This window comes from Tupaia chinensis, unplaced genomic scaffold (assembly GCF_000334495.1).
Source record: "Tupaia chinensis unplaced genomic scaffold, TupChi_1.0 Scaffold000515_1, whole genome shotgun sequence".
In the NCBI taxonomy this organism is placed as follows: domain Eukaryota; kingdom Metazoa; phylum Chordata; class Mammalia; order Scandentia; family Tupaiidae; genus Tupaia; species Tupaia belangeri.
In genome coordinates this window covers 5,287,512-5,304,847 of record NW_006160028.1, presented here as the reverse complement: position 1 = coordinate 5,304,847, position 17,336 = coordinate 5,287,512, and the positions used below count along the sequence as shown (strand labels likewise).

Below are 17,336 nucleotides of genomic sequence, written 5' to 3'. Positions count from 1 at the left end.
CTGTGCCCGTATCAGACAGGTGGGCCAGTGGCCAGGTAGCTCTTCCCTCTGGCCAGGCTTCTGCAGTAGCGTTCTCTCTAATCGTGCGGTGATTCACTATGCAAGCTGTAGCTCGAGGCCCATCCTGTAGAGCTAGATGAAGAATCTCTGTGTTCTCACTTTGTTCCACAGGACACAAAGATTAAGGGGAGGTCTTGTGGGGCCTGAGGGAACTCCAGTGATTTACGGGCACTGGGGGAAGTGCGTGAAAAGCAAATCCACACACGGACAGGTATCAGAGCAAATGGAGAGGTGAGAGATGGAGGAAGCTCCCATTCTCTAGATGGGACAAACTTCAACACTGTGAGCTCAGGAGAAGCTAATCCCCGTACCAGCAGGCTGGAGTGCCAACATGCAGCTGGGGCTACAGGCTTCTAAAGCGAGTGTACTTACCCGGGCAGGGTAGAGGGTTGGGCATTTAGGGACTCCAGTGGCTGTGCTTCTACTCACAGAACCCACCAGGGTCACTCTGAGAGGACAGTGGAATGAGGGAGGTCTCTGAGCCTGGAAACCTTCACTTTAAAATAATGCAGTAAAGTGGGACCAGCAGATGGCATGGTGGTTGTGTCTCTGGTCTCCCACATGGCCAAACAAGGTTCAGGTTCTGGATCTGGTGGCTTAAATATCGTGCTGGGTGCACATTTGTGTGTGCCCAGGATCCTAGGAGGAGAATGGAGCGGAGATTGCCGTGTGGCCATTTCCCTGGGGGGTGATTCTCAATTTCCCTCTCACTTCTCTGTCTCTCTCCCTTGAAAGCACATGTGCCCTAGGGCAAAAATCTCCAAAAAAAGATAGGGTAAGACTTTAAAAAATATTAATTGAACTGTACAACAGAAAATAGTTAAAATGGCAAAGTTTATGTTATGTAAACTTTACCACAAGAAAAAAGCAAACAAAATTATTAGACGAGGGCCTGCCTGTGGCATAGTGGTTAAAGTGGCTGAATCCCACATGGCCAACCACATAGTTCAAGTCCCAGAGCTGGCAGGTTGAGAAACATGCAGGGTGTGTGTGTGTGTGTGTGTGTGTGTGTGTACATGCGTGTGCACCCAAAATCTTGAGAAATGGGAGAAGGGACTGTGGGGTGGCCATTCTCCATGGGGGTGGGGGAGATGCTTTCTCCTTTTCCCTCTCTGTCTCTCCTAGAGAGTACACCTACTCTCTTGCAAATGAAAAAGTATATATATTAAAATAATACATGCCCATTGTAGACAAATTAAAAAAATTAAGAATGATTTAAAGAAAAAAAAAGTTATCTATATTCCTCCCTTTCTTTTTTTTTTTTCTTAGAGAAAGAGAATTTTTTTTTTGCCGTAGGGTGCATGCACTTGCCAGAGAGAGACAGAAAGTAAGAAATCACACACCTCCCCACCCCCCCGCAAGGGGGATGGCCACATTGCAATCCCTTCTCCTCCATTCTCCTCTTGGGATCTTGGGCATGCACGCACAAGCGCCTGGTGGGAGTTGAAGCCACCAGATCTGGGACTCGAACCACGGTCAACTACGTGGGAGTCCAGCGATGTGGCCATTACGCCAACTGCTGGCTCTCAAAATAATTTTTTGGTTTTTTTGCTATAGGGTGTGTACACTCTCCAGACAGACAGAGAGAGACCAGCAGTTAGCATAATGACTATGCCACTGTATTCCATGTATTTGACCGTGGTTTGAGTCCGGGACCCGGTGGCTTAAAACTCACACCAGGCGCGTGTGCCCAAGATCCCGAGAGGAGAATGGAGGAGAAGGGATTGCGGCGTGGCCGTCCCCCCTGGGGTGGTGATGCTTTCTGTCTTTCTGTCTCTCTCTGTCTCTCCAGCGAGTGCATGCGCTCAGTAGGAAAAACCTCTCAAAAAAATAATAAATAATTGTTTTTATAAGTTCATCCAATTGTTTTCAGTTTTCTCTGTGGCTGGTTAGGTGGTTTCAAATATTTTGCTGATAAAATAATACTTCAGTAAACATCTTTAAACATATGTCTAAGAGATCTCTGAAAGTGGAAAAGCTTTTCTTCTTCCCCTCTTTTGTTGTGTTCAGATCTCGCACTTCCTTAAAGTGTGGCCCGGGCTGACCTCTGCTTTGGAAACCTTCCCTCAGCATTTTAGTCTGCAAGAAATACTTTCCTGCTTTGATTTCGATGGCACGCATTCATTCATCAAATGTTATCTGATGTGTATTTGCATATGTTTATCAATGTCAATTTCTTTACTGTGATGGCTTAGTATAATAATTGTAACTAAGTCTGTTGACTCTTACTCTGTACTTTCAGCTAGTTTATAGGCATTATATCATTTCATCTTCACAGTACTGTCTATACATTACCTATGGGAAAATCGAAGCATGGAGATGTTAAGTAATTTATCCAAGTTTGCACAGTTAGCTGTGAGTGAGCCAAGATTTACTATCAGCCAATGTGGCTTCTAAGTCCATTGATTGCGTTAACAAGTACACATACAGGGGATGGAGTAGACAAAGCAAATATCCCCAAGGAGCTCACTTAGAGCTAGGGCTGCCTTACTCAATGCTGTTCGTAAAGCCTTTTGACTTACAGCTTTCTGTGGGTAATCCTTGCCTTTCTATCCTGTGAACTCTTATAGATCTGTCTCTCGCTTTCTAAGCCCAGACAACACAGCTAGTGCACAAGGGTTACTTTGTAATACCATTAACCAGATGGCCGCTGGGTAGCAGAAAGAGATCCGAGTGCCTGGAGACCAGGTTTTGCTTCTGTCTCAGTCTCTGTGAAACGTGGTTGGAGGGGGTGGGTTCCTACCCCTCTGGTGGTTGTTTCTTCATGAGGGAAACGAGATGATCTGAGAATCCGAGTGTAGTAAGGTCTCCCAGGAATACCTTAGGTTTTCCTCACAGGCGGATGAGCCTTTGGTATAAGGCCCTCCTGTGGCCCTCTAGTCTCAGATCTGGTCCGAGGCCTGATTGCAAGGTTCAACAAAGTTGTCTCCAGGCTGTTCCTTTTTCAATATGCCCAGATGTGTGAATGAATCTTTTTTTTTTTTTTTGCTATAGGGCATGTGTGCTTGCCAGAAAGACAGAGAGGAGAGACAGAGAAACAGAAAACAAAAAATCACCTCTCAGGGGGGATGGCCACACTGTAATCCCTTCTCCTCCATTCTCCTCTCGGGATCTTGGGTACACACACACGCACACCAAGTGTGAGTTTATGCCACCAGGTCCAGGACTTGAAACGTGGTCAACTACATGGGAGTCCAGTGACATAGCCATTACGCCAACTGCTGGTCCTGAGAATGAATCTTTTAGAGGCTAAAAAGCAGTACTGATTTTCTCATTGATAAATGAACGTCTGTTTCTTCTAGTAGCTAATCAGTTATATGTTTAATTTTGAGTGAGACTAAAGGAAGGAAAAGAAGCAAATCAAAGGAGGAGGAGGCTCCTTAGGTAAGGCCATAGGCATGTGAATCTTCTGAGTCGGTCCTTCAACTTAAAACAGTTGGAGGCTTACCTTTCTTTGATTGAGCTCACAACTAATAACTATGATATCTTCTGTCTTTTGAGCATTTATTTGATGCCTGGCACTGCACATTACTGCTGTTCCTTATGTGATCTGCAAAGAAATATAAAACAGTTGGCCCTCTGTATCCTCAGGTTCCACATCCTCCAATTCAACAGACCATGGATCAAAAAAATACAGGGGAAAAACAAATCTGAACATGCAGAAACTGTTTTTCTGTCATTATTCTCGGAAATACACAGTAAAACAACCATTTACATGACATTTTCATGATATTAGGCATAGTAAGTAATTTAGAGATGATTTAAAATATACAGGAGGATGTACATAGGTTATATGTAAATGCTGCAAAATTGTATGTAAGGGACTTGAGAATGCAAGAATTTTGGTGTCTGCAGCGGGGTCCTGGGACAGTTCCCCCAGTGATACCTACTGAGGGATGGCTGTACTTCCATTTCATAGGTTCAGAGATGTTAAGGGCCTTTCTCAAAGCTATCAGGCTACAAAGCAGGTGACCAGCAGGTGATGTGGTGGTGAAGATGCTGGATTCCCACATTGCTGACTACAGTTTGAATCCTGGATCCGGAAGCTTGAAAATCAGGCCGGGTACATATGCATGCATGCCCAAAATTCTAAGAGGAGAACGGAGAAGAAGGAATTACAGCGTGACCATCCTCCCTGGGGGTGGTTTCTCACTTTCCTTATCTCTCTCTCTCTGTCTCTGGCAAGCCCACATCTCATGACAAGACCCTAAAACAACGACAACAACAAACCAAGCAAAGCAGGAGTCAAACTCCTTGCTGCCTAGCCCCAAAGCTAAAGCACCACCCTCCCCCAGAGTTAGCTGCTACTGAAGCAACACCCCCCCCCAGAGTTAGCTGCTGCTGAAGCACCCCACCACACACACAGAGTTAGCTGCTGTCTCATTAGTTATGGAGGGGATGACTGTCAGCAGCCTGGTGGAGAGGTGCACTGGAGAAGCGTGGCTTTTTGGAGTCTTAGTAAAGACCACAAAAAAGATCAGAAAGGGAAATATCAAGTGAGAGGAACAAGTCTTCTTCCAGGCCACGGATGGTGCCAAGCGGGATCCCCACTTCCCTGCTTCTGTGATCTTAGATCCAAATTTGGGAATCATGAGGCGGGAAGATTCTGATCTGATTTAATTCATGTCTCTAAATCTGATAAAAGTTTGTCTTGATTTATGGATTTATTTATACAAAACTATGTGTTTCTATAAAACATTTCCTGTATTATTTATTTGAGAGGATATAAAAAAACAAATTCCATTTATTTATACATTCAAAAATCCTGGAAAAAAGGATCCAGTGCCAGGAAATTCTGCAGACATCTATACAGTTTTAGAGAAGGGAAGAGATCATTGTGACTGAGGGCTTCCTGGAGGAGCTTGGAATTGAAGAGGTAGAGGGTGGATTGTATTCATGAAGGAGGCATTTCAAAGGAATGAAAAAGTGTAAGCATTTCCTAGGGGTAGAGACAATGGGAGACAGGTCATCCTCACATCACTTTGCCTCCTAGGAAAACCTGATGAGCATACTGGTTAAAGGGTGGCTTTGAAGTCAGACACATCCTAGTTCAATTTCCAGCGCTGGTAGTTACAAACCTTTGCTAATTATCCAAATTCCTTAAAACCTAGTTATCTCATTTCCAAATGCTGTTAATGACATGCACCTTGCAGGGTCTTTATGAGGATTAAATATCTCATTGCTCAGTTTCCGGTGCAATAATTTGAGGAAGTCGTTATTTTCCAGATCATTCTAGAGTATCCAGATCTTAATCTTAATGATGTTCTACTTCACTTTAGTAACTAATACCTGAAAATTACAGTCTGTCCTAGCTCATGAGATCTATGAAGCAGTAAACCTCTCATTCTTTATGCCAAAACAGTGGGGGGACGGAAATGTGCTATTGCAGTTCTAGTTTCACACAAAGCTATCTCAGCGTGACTTCCTTCTTCTTCCCAGCAACAACATTCCACTAGGTTTCTGGTCATTCTCCACAATCTCTAGTTATCACTTTATATGTTTTTCTTAGCACTTTGAAGAGGTAAGCTAAAAACCTCCTCTGATGATTCTTGAGCAGTGTGAGAGGTCAGAAAACCATCAGCGGGTCTGAGTTCTTCCCTGGAGTCTCATTCTGAAAGATAACCCTGAGGAAGGAAATGCTTTTCTTCAAGTCTTCGGTAAAAAACTGTATATTAGCATTATGTTAATATATTAGCCAAATATATCAGCATTTATAGCAGAGGCAGAAAATAGAGGCTCCAGCCCAGACTCTGCCACTTATTAGCTAAGGAATCTTTTGCAGGCTGTTGGAGTTTCTAGACCTCAGTTAATTTATCTGTAACAGGAGCAGTTGAAAGATGTATAGGAAAGGGCCTTGGAAGTCTTCTACATATATGATGCAAATTAAAATGGTTAGCCCAACCCAGATTTTGCAAGAAAATTGGTCTTCAATAGTTCACTCTGGGGACTAGCAGATGGCATAATGGTTATGTTACTGGAGTCTCACATGGCCAACTGTGATTCGAGTCCCAGACCTGGAGGCTTGAAACTCACATCAGGCATGTGTGCTTGCATGCCCAAAATCCCAAGAGGAGAATGGAGGAGAAAGGATTGTGGTGTGGCCAAGACAGATTCCTTGCTTTCTCTCTCTTTCTGTTTCTCCAGTGAACATATGTACCCTACAGCAAAAATCTCTCTTAAAATAAAATAGTTCACTCAGAATGTGCTCTTATGACTTTTGTTTCTTTTCTGGGCAAGGAAGTGAGTTTCCTAATATTTACCTCTCCTACAACTTTGAGAAAGACCTCACAAAGAAACTGGCCAAAGGGATGTGATAGATGGTATATTCTGCTTCTTGAAATTACAGCTCAGATGATGGGACCTCACACAAAAACTTAATTTTATTCATTATTATTATTCAGTTTGACAAGAGAAAGAGAGAGAGAAAGCAAGCCACCAGGTCCGGGATTCCAACTGTTTTCAGCCATGTAAGAGTCCAGCGCCTTACCCACTGTGCCACCTGCTGGCTCCACAACCTTTTTAACATCACCACAAACACTGAATACAAGTGCCTGGGCCCAGCTGCATGATGCAGTGCAGGGCGCTGCAATATGCAAGTGCCCTGCAAGGCTAGAAGCCATTTGTCTGGCTGTGGATTTGGATCCCCAGATCGGCCTGAAAGCACGCCAGGTATGCACATGGGTGCCCAGGATCCTGAGTCACTGGAGTGCTGGAGAGAGGGATCGTGGTATGATGAGACCCTATTGAGAATGATTCTCTCTCTGTGTCTCTCTCTCTCTCGTGCATATGTGTATACGTGTTCTCTCTATTATAAATAAAACAAAAATGCTATGATTAGTGCTGGAACTCCTATCCTCCAAACTCTCCCAAACACGTACACATCCCCTGCTTCAGTGAGCCTGCCCTGGAGTCCCTGCTTCTGACAGAGTCATTCTGAGGCCTTCAGGTGGTAGTTCCATGGAGCACTGAGTCTGGTAGATTAGAAGACAGGCTATTGTCATCATCGTAGACCACCTGCTTACTAATTGAACTGCACAGCTGAGTGCTGAGTGATGTCACCAGATGAGGCTGTGGTGGGTGATGCCGCCTTGTTCCGGAACCATTCCTGCCCTTGATCTTTTCAGTTCTTTCCTCCCACAATGCATATTGGATTGACCATACATTTCAATCTTAGCAGAGCTGGTTATAGGTAAATTCAAGTGACCAACTTTTGCCAGAGGGAAGCTGTGGCCATGTACTTGAGTTTCTAATAGGAAGCTGGCAAAGGTTTTGCATTGTTCCCTTTTCAAAGAGGGACAGGGAAATTGATGTAGTTTGTCAGGAGACATTTGAATTTTAGGAAGATAGTCCAAGGATGGGGAGGTGCGGCCTTTTCTGAATGTTACTGTCCAGTCATAACTGGCTGTAATTGGTGGCCAATCAGCTATTGCTGAGGATAATCAGCAAGAATGGTTGAGACTGCAACTGTGCCTCCACTGTCCGAAGCTCCTAGTCCCTCAGCAAAGGGTCCCCGACTCGGGACGGTGCTAGAAGAAAGTGCTCCCTTGGTCATGGAATACTTCCGTGCTCGGCACGCTTGGTGTTTTTGTGTCTTATCTTATGGAGGAACTTTTGGGGGAGAAGCTAGAAAGAGCCTTAGAAGCAAACCCTGCCAATCATTGACACTGTCTGGGGAACCTGTTATCAATCACAGATAGCCAGGATCTGACCCTAGAACTACTTAAATCATGGTGGAGAAAATGAGAATTTACATGATAAACCATTTCTGCAGGTAACCCAAAGATCATCCATGTTTGGAAATGGCTTATTGATCAATAGTCGTGGGGACCTTATTTTGTAAAGCATAAAACTGAGAACCAGAAAGAAGTGCCTTGGCTGAGGTCTGCAGGCTGGGTCATACAAGTGGGATGTAGAATGCAGGCCTGTTGATGCCTAGACTGGTGCATGGGGTAACCTCTTCTATAAAATGGAAGCTCTCTTTGGAGAGAGATGACTAAAACACATCAATGATGGTGTAATTATTGGAACTGAATGTCCAAGTCACTAGAACTCAGCGTGAGCCCTCAGCTTACTGTACTTAGTCTAATATTGGTTAAAAATCTAGGGCTGGCCTGATGGTGCAGCAGTAACATGAGGCTCACACAAGGCTGAATCAATGTGGAAGACCATGGGTTCAGATACCCAGAGGACCTGTACGTGCTGAGCATGTGTGCCCATGATCTGGGCTCACTGGGAGGGCTGGAGTGGATCATGGCATGGGTGTGAGATCCTGTTCAGGGCACTTACCTCTCTCTCTCTACCTCTGCCTTGCTCTTTCTCTCTCTGCCTCTCACTGTATTTCATGAAAGAAATAAACTTAAAGACAAATTCAACTTGTGTGACCCTGGTTAAGTTACTTATCCCTAAATCCTTACTGAGCTGCTAAAAGAAGTACGTGAGACTGGATGACTTATTAAGAAATAAAGGTGTATTCAGCTCAAGGTTTAGATCCAGTAAGGTTACAACGTAGGGGAGGGCAGGTCCTTGAACAGAGTGGCTGTCCATAAATTTCTCCCTGCAGTTTGTCTTTCCCCTCTTATAAACCCTCCAGAGCTCAGTGATCACGGCCCTGGCCTGAGGAACTTGTTGCCTCTATGCTTTATCCTGGGACACCGTGAAGGGATTAAGTTTTCACATAACACTTTTACAGCACAACCAAATCAAAACACACATGAATCTTCCTCTGAGGTTTAAACAATACAACGTTTGAGAGGGTTTGGCAGAATGACTAAAATGTGGCAGGTGCTCAGTAGTGCGAGCTCTTAGTTTTTGAGACTTAACTATGTGCCAGACACCATACTAAGTGCTTTACGTATGCCATTGTTAGTGTTCACAATTCTCCAAAATGGGCATTGTTCATCAGACTTCACCAATGAGGAGTAGGGAAGATGGTTTGAGCTTGTAGTTTCTGTTGTATTGATTGTCTGAAATCAGGCCTTCACCATGGAAAGTTGAGGGAAAATGCACAGGAAATATCTGGAAGAAAATTATGGTTGGGCCAGCGGGTAGCCTGGTAGTTAAGGTTGCTGGATCACAAACGACCATCACAAATTGCCTCAAAAGTAACCCCAGACCTGGCTACTTGAAAAACATGCCAGGTGTGTGTGCACACATGCCCAAAATTCCAAGAGGAGAATAAAGGAGAAGGAATTGTATTGAGGCCATTCCCCAGGGGGTATATTGCACATCTATGTTTATTGCAAGTATTATTCATAATTGCTAAGACATGGAACCAACCAAAATGTTTATGAACAGATGAATGGATTGAAAAAGCATGGCACATACACCCTATGAAATACTACTCAGCCATAAAAAATGAAACCCTGGCATTTGATAGAAAGTGGACAAATGTGGAAGATTTATTGCTAAGCTAGCCAAGCCAGACTATGAAAGAGAGGCATTGTATGTCCCCACTTTATATAGATATACACACACAGACACACACTGAATGTCTGCACTCTATGGAAGAACTGAAAAATTGAAAGACATAAAAGCCTGGAGAACATCCAACTGTGGATACTAGAGACAGTGTAGGAGGAGGGTGGGGAATAGGGGAAAGTGAGAGGAAGGGAATAAAAGGGAAAAAGAAAAAGCAAAACATTTAAGAGACACAAAAATGGAAAATTATCTGCTGATGATAATGTATATGAGAATATCTTGAACTGGAGTAATATACAGTATATTCATGCTGGAAAAATTCATTTTGCAAGCTGTAATGATATACATTGATTAAATGTATAAAGAAAAAAGAAAAAGGAAGGGGAAAAAAATCAGGTGTGTGTGTGTGCATGCATGCCCAAAATTCTGAGAGGAAAATGAAGGAGAAGGAATTGTGGTGTGGCCATTCTCCCTAGGGGGGCCGGCCGTTCTGCGTGTGGCTGCGTGGGGCGGAAGCCCCCGGCCGCGGGGCCCCCGGAGGGGGGGCCGCATAATCTAATTTAGTTTTTAGAAGCACTTTATGAAGTAGATATTATTATCCTCATTTTGCAGGTAAAGTCAGAGAGGTACATAATTTGTCCAGCATTACGCAGCTGGGAAGCAGCAGAGTCAAGATTCAAACTCGGGCAGCCTGACTCCAGAGTCCACACTTCCAGTCACTAAACTCTCCTCTAGACAAGGAGAGCTGTCATAACTGCTAACAATGTGCCAAAGAATGTTCGCTTGGCATTTATTTGAGGTTCAAGTGAGTAAACGAATTTACTGTAAATACACAGAGGAAACACTCATGATAAACTCTCAACGGGGAAGAAAAACAGGATCTCGCTTGTATACACATTGTAATCTTAACAAGGGAAAGTTGAGGGAAAAAGCACAGGAAATAGCTGGAAGAAAATAAGCCAAAAGGTTACTTCTGCTTGTGGCTTACGAGTTTAAGATCTCACCCTCCTTGCTTCTTCACATTTGTCTAACATTTCTCAATTTCTAAAGCAAATGTTACCTATAAAATCGGGGGTGGAGGGGAACACTATTGAAAATTGACTTTTAGGGACCAGCAGATGGCGTAACAGTTATGTCACTGGACTCCCATGTAGTTGACTGTGATTTGAGTCTTGGACCTTGCAGCTTAAAACTCACAATGGGTGCGTATGTGTGTGTGCCCCAAATTCCAAGAGGAGAGTGGAAGGGAAGGGATTGCAGTATGGCCATCCCCCCTGTGGGGGGGATTTCTCACTTTCTGTCTCTCTCGCAAGTGCATGTGCCCTATAGCAAAAATATCTCTAAAATAAATAAATAAATAAATAAATAAATAGACTTTCAAACATGAATCCTTACAGAGAGGCATGTTTAGGATAAATCATCGACAGCTGTTAAATACCGATTCTTCCCACACACCCCCCAATAAAAACAAAAAACAAAAAACAAAAACCCGGAGCTCTCTCCGAGTTCCTTCTGTTAATTGCAAATAAACTTCATTGCCTTATATACCCTCTTGCACAAGGCCTTGATCATCACTGCAGGTTATTCGGACAGGCATCCGCAGATGGCAACTTCACAGGAGGCGGCTTTCACTTTGGTTCCAATAGAGGTCCCCTGAGAGAAGCCAATGCCTGGATCTTTTGAGAGAATTCGTTACAGGCATCTCTGCTTCCTCACAGTCCCCAAGCTCTTGTACTTCCTGCCAGTGCTGGTGCATCTGGTCTCCTGGGTATAGTTTCTGAGTCCTGCCCCAGGGCAGCTGGGTGGCGGTTTTGGCAGCTGCAGCCTGAGAGGTGTCACTGACAGTTTGACAGCCCTGTCCAACGTTTGGCAGCCCGGGAGCCAGATGCAGTAAGAAGAAAAACGGCCTTGGTTTCAAGGCCCGGCTCAACATTCAGCAGGGAACTTGTGGAACTCACTTAACACCTGCACCTCAGTTTTCTCATCTGTAAATGGGGACGACAAAGAGCCACACCTATCTCACATGTTCTTATGTGTTCAGTGAGGACTTATGGAGAGTAATATATGTGTATGCCCTTTGCAAAGGTAAAGATCCATGTTTGCTCGAATTGTCTGTGTGTTGTTGTGCTTCCTTCTTTCCCACAGCTCTTTTAGATACTGAATAAAGTGATTCTTTTCCCAACAAGAGTGAAATTAAGGGAGGGACTGCGGCGGTGCATGGTGATGCAACTGGACCCACTCCCACATGGTCAAGCTCCCGAGCCTTCATCTGAGGTCCCCCAGAGCATGCTGGGAGTGTACCTATCATCCAGAAATGGGGAGGGTCACTAGGTAAGACTGTTGGGGGGTGCCTGTCTCTCTTGCTCCCTGTCTTGAACTGTCATGGAAAAAACAAATAAATAAACTTTAAGAATAAGTGAATAAAATAAAATTAACATGCAGAAGGAAAGACTCTGGAGAGGGGGAGGATTAGGGATGTTGAAGACAGAAGGGCAGAAACCTGGAAAGCTGACTGCCTGAGGTGGTTTTAAGGAGTAGAACTTGGGAGGAAGACACGTCCTAAGCAGGTATCTGGAAGTTTTTACTTAGGAGGTTTAATGCAACACCATTTTGTCCTCTTAAGAAAACTTCAGTGAAGACTTTTTTTTTTTGGAGAAGTTTTTGCTATAGGGCGCGTGCGCTCGCCAGACAGACAGAGAGAGACATAGAGACAGAAAGCGAGAAATCACCCCCCAGGGGGGATGGTCACGCCGCAATCCCTTCTCCTCCATTCTCCTCTCGGGATCTTGGGCACGCATGCACACACGCCCGGCGTGAGTTCTAAGCCACCGGGTCTGGGACTCGAACCCCCCCGCCCCATCTCCCATGCATTAATCTCATGCCAAGATTGGCTTTAGGCAAGAACAGGGAGACTAGCTTAAAATGGCTGGGTTTGGGATGAGCAGATGGTGTAATGGTTACAAGGCTGGACTCTCAAGTAGTTGATTGTAGTTCAAGTCCTGGACCTGGTGGCTTATACCTCATGCTAGGCATGTGTGCAAACATGCCCAAAATCCCAAGAGGAGAATAGAGGAGAAGGGATTACAGTGTGGCCATCCCCCCGAAGGGTGTTTTTCTTGCTTTTTATCTCTCTGTTTCTCTGGGGAGCGCACGGACCCTATAACAAAGATCTCTCTAACGAAACAACAACAACAATAAAAGGATGGCTAGGGTTCTAAGAATAATACCCTCTCCTTCAAGTGCGGATTAAATGAGAACATTCACACAAACTGCCTGACACAGGCGATGTTCACTACATGGCAGTTACTCTTATAAACTAAGCCATATTTAGGTAAAATATAAGTGATTTGAGAATGGAGGCTCAATTTCTCCTCCTGTCTCCCCAGGGCCCTAGCATGGGGTTGTGTTGCCAGGGAGACTCAACCTGTGGGGGTCTCCGACAGGCATGTGAGTGTCCTTAGCTTCACTCAGGAAAGAATTCAAATGCTAGTCTCTAAGGAGAGTGAAAGTTTATTAAAGAAAGTGGACAGCATGGACTGCTCCAGAGGTGAAGCACCCACATGCGGGAGATGGATGTATGGTTTCACTCCTCCCTCTGAGCGGAGGGGAGAGTTGTTACCCGGCAGGAAAGATAAAAGGACTTATTAGGGTAGGTCCTGACATTACCCTTGTTATTCTAAACTGTCGAGGTGCAGATAGGAGTGTCACTGAGCATGCTAATGACGGACACTGAGGCTGTGATGAGTCTGGAGGTTAGGCAGTGGTCATTCCAGGTGCCACTGGTTCAGACCCAGTCTCTCAGCTGCTTCTTGTCTGTCACTTTGGGTGTTTGGAAGGCCCCTCCTGTCTCAGCGGGACACTGATGTTGGCTGAGTGAAGCACAATCCGACTACTAACGCTCCTGGGTGATGTGGCTCTTTCTCTGACCTATCCTCTTCACACCATGCCCATACCATGCCCATGCTTCCTTCAGCGTTCTGGAGCCAGCAAGTCATTGCTTGCTGTCCTGGGGTCTGTGGGGCCATCCATTTCCCGTCTTGTGACTGCAGTCCTCCCCAGAGACCCGGTTCTAGTTTCCAGCTTCCGCCTTCGAGTGCGCTTCTCCCCTGCCCCCACTTCATGCTCCACTGGCCCATCTGTGCAGGTCCCCTTCACAGCAATCAGTGGGAGCCGTCCCCGAGTGCTTAATATAGAGACGCCGTTATTCTATTTCTATTTGCTCACCTGGCTTCTACAGACTGAGTCGTGTGCTTCATCCTTAAAGCTGCCAGCACTGAGGGCCAAGACAGGCGGTGTAGGCAGACCACGGCTCCTTCGGGCCCCTGAGCCTGTCCTCACATTGGACAATATGTACTGGAGGTGTGCAGAGGGCTGGGAAGTCTATTTAAAGGTTTCAATGAGTATCTGTACTTGTTGGGTGGGAAAGAAAGATTTGGGTGGAAATTTTCAACCGTCTGCCTCTTTTCTCCCCCACAAGATTTTGTACTAACCCCACCTCTAATTCAGAAGTGCTCTGAACATATTGTTTGCAGATGAGTTGTTGTGAATGAATATTATAAAGCAGAGCATCATTTGTATTAGTCAGTAAACTGTCAAAAACGATGACTGAGGAAGGCATTACCTAAAATATGCATTGGCTGAGTTTGAGGTTGGGGATGAGGGAAGGTCAAATGTTTTAGTGCATAGGGCTGCTCCAACAGAAATACCGTAAAATGAGTAGCTTACAAACAACAGAAATGTATTGTTCACAGTTCTGGAGACTGGTAAGTCCAAGACCCAGGTCCTGGCAGACTTGAGGTCAGGCGAGGACTCACTCTCTCATTCATAAATGGTATCTTTTAGCTGCATCCTCACTAGAGCTAGGGGCTGGCTAGTTCTCTCAGATCTTTCTCCTTAAAAAAAATTTAAAAATTTATGAGAGACTATATGCATGCACACATGCATGCGAGAGAGAGAGAGAGAGAGAGAGAGGCACCCCCCTCAGAGTCTAGTCCCACTGGGCTTGCCTTCCTCCAGCTCTCCAGCCTGTTGGATTTTGAACACCTGTATGCATGCCCAGCATATTTCAGGTCACTTGGGCTGGGAATTCAAACCTTGGTTCCCAGTGTGGGATCCAGCACCTCCTGAGGAGCCAGTTACAGCTGTGTCCCAAATATCCCACCCTCCCGAAAACCCCCCTCCTAATATCATCACCTCGAGGGGTAGGATTTCAATGTATGAATTTTAGGGGAGCAAAGACATTTAGTCCATAGTAAGAGGTTGGGTGTGGAGGCTGTAGAAGAGAGATAATGCCCAGAGAGTAGCTATCTGCACTCCTGGTTCCGGCCTTATAACCCGCCAAGGCAGGGACCCCAGGGACAACAGGTGGGGAATCCTCAGACATAGGCTGGGGAGGACAGAACTGTCCCCAGCTAATGACTCAGCCTCTTTGAGGTCACAAGGCCCCAATGATGAGAGAGCCTTGATGGCTCCACACTTACTTCCACACTGGAATTTGCCAGGAAGCCTGGACTTGCCTGCTCATCCGCCACAGAGCTCCAGGAACTCCTGGGCCTTGTCATATCACCTGTGGTAATCCCAGTCCTGTAAGCCAAGAATCCAGAGTGAGCCTTTTCTTTTCTCCATGATGTGGTTGGTGTTCTTCCATAAAAAAAGAACTGGAATGAAGACTAAGGACTCACTTCTTTCTGTTCTTAGTTCCTAAGTAGTGTTGACACCAAAGTTCTGTTGAAAGAAATGATTAAGGCTGTCAATGAACTTGGAAGAGGGTTCAAATTCCGGCATCTCCACTTCCTAAAGGAGTTCAGTGTCCTCATTCATAAATGGAACTAAGATCACCACCTGTATTATGACGAGAAGTCAGCAGACTAACAAGTGTTTGGGTTCCCCAAATGGTAGCTGTTACTTAAATGCCCTTTCCCCCCATTTCCCCTGACACGGCCAGAGCTCAGGCTCTTATTATTTCTCTACTGAGGTCAGTCCGAGCTCACATCCTGGTTTGCAGCCTCTGCTCCTGCCATTCCTTCTCCATATGGGGCCAGAGGAATCAGTGTAAAACACAAAGAGGCATGTCATGCCACTGTGCAAAATCGTCTAGAGGCTTCAGTTAATGTTTTCAGAAAAAAGTCTAGGGACCAGCAGTTAGCGTAATGGCTATGTCGCTGGACTCCCACGTAGTCGACCGCGGTTCGTGTCCCAGACCCGGTGGCTTAAAACTCACTCCGGGCACGTGTGCGTGCGTGCCCAAGATCCCGAGAGGAGAATGGAGGAGAAGGGATTGCGGCGTGGCCATCCCCCCTGGGGGGGGGATTTCTCGCTTTCTCTCTGTCTCTCTCTGTCTGTCTGGCGAGAGCACATGCCCTATAGCAAAAACCACTCCAAAAGAAAAAAAAGAAAAAAGAAAAAACTCTAGAACATTTTATGTAGCATTCTTTCAAAAGTAGCTTCTTAGTTTGTCATTCGTTCATTCATACCCTTTACTGTTACGAGCACCTTCACACAGATCATTTCACATAATCCGGAAACAATACTGTCCTTAATATCTCTGTTTTGCAGAAAAGGAAAGGAAGGGAAGCCCAGAGAGGTACGGAATTTGGCCAAGAATGCACAGCTAGCTGCTAACTGAGATTTGAACTCTAGCTGGCATCCTCTCCAACTGGAGCTCTTTGTACTGAGCTATGAGGGCTCCAGAGCAGCAGGGAGAGGGTTAGTGCTAATGGAGGGAGCCCGGATCAGGAGAAGGAGGAAGCAGCGTTTGGAGAAGGATGCAAGGGAGGGCGTTGGAAAGAAACCTCCCCTCCCCACCTCCCTCCCAGCAGAAAGCTGGATGCCTAGAGGGTGAGGGCTCAGTAGGCATTTGGAATATGAGTATTGCCTCTGGTAGTCACGTTCTTTCTCTGGCTTTTGGGACACTGGAATGGTGACCTAAAAGCTGCTTCCAGCCCTCCAGTCTGGTGTCTTTCTGTGTTAGGGAATTGGCCTCGGGGCCACCAGGGATGGTCAGTATGCTGTGAGGTTTGTGGTTTCCTCTTGCCTTTCCCAGCAGCCTGACTTTAACCCAGTGGAAGAGGGAACCGGGCTTCCTTCACCAGCATACCTGAAGTCCAGGACACCCCTTCCCCTTAGGTGTGTGACTGAGAATGCCTGCTGCGCGCCGCCGCCCGATGTTAGAAGGTTTTTGCCAAACCCTGTGACACAGATGCTGTTCCTTTGTATTGTACATAAGAAGATGCGAGTCATCAGCGAGGTTCAGTGACTTGATCAGGGTGACGTAGTCAGTGAGGCAGGAAACACAGTGCCAGCTTGTTAGGACAAAACGCCGGACAGGGATGGGTTCGACCATCCAGGGTCCCAGCCTCACCAGGCGCCCTAACCTGCACTCTTAACCCGGAGCCCGCTCGCTAGCGACCTCCGCCGGGCCAGGCCAGTTTGGGGCGCAGTGTGGCCACGGGACTCACCCAGTCTTCGCGACTCTATTTGCGTAACGGAGACGGGTGCTTCCTCCCCGCCCCTCCGCTACATTCTTCTTCCCTCCTTCCCCGGTCCCCTCCACCCTGCATCCCCGGTGCATCCCTCCTCCCGGGACTCCCTCGTGGAGCTTCCAGTTCCCCGGTTGTGCTGTCCCCGCCGAGCACCGAGGCTGGAGACACCTGGGGGAGGGGAGTCCTGGGCAGGGCCGGGCCAGGAGAGACGCCTGGACTGGAGAGGAGGGGCGCTGCGGGGCGGGGGGCGCGTCTAGGGCGCCGGGAGTCCGTCCCAGCGCCGCCTCGGCCGCCTGCTGCCTGGGGTTGTCTGTGTGTCCAGGCGGATGGGCCGCGCAGGCTTTCGCCAGGCTCCCGAGACCCCCGACGCCCGTGTGC

General features: G+C 46.3%; 1 long non-coding RNA gene across 1 annotated transcript; it reads right to left on the bottom strand.

Moving 5' to 3' along the window:
• Window positions 1–14,710: 14,710 nt before the first annotated feature.
• LOC114009302 (uncharacterized) lies at window positions 14,711–16,818 on the bottom strand. The gene is made up of 3 exons (XR_003550746.1): window positions 16,574–16,818; window positions 15,159–15,201; window positions 14,711–15,060 (listed from the first exon to the last, which is right to left on the bottom strand). It is a non-coding gene; the product is annotated as an uncharacterized LOC114009302 (long non-coding RNA).
• Window positions 16,819–17,336: the final 518 nt, after the last annotated feature.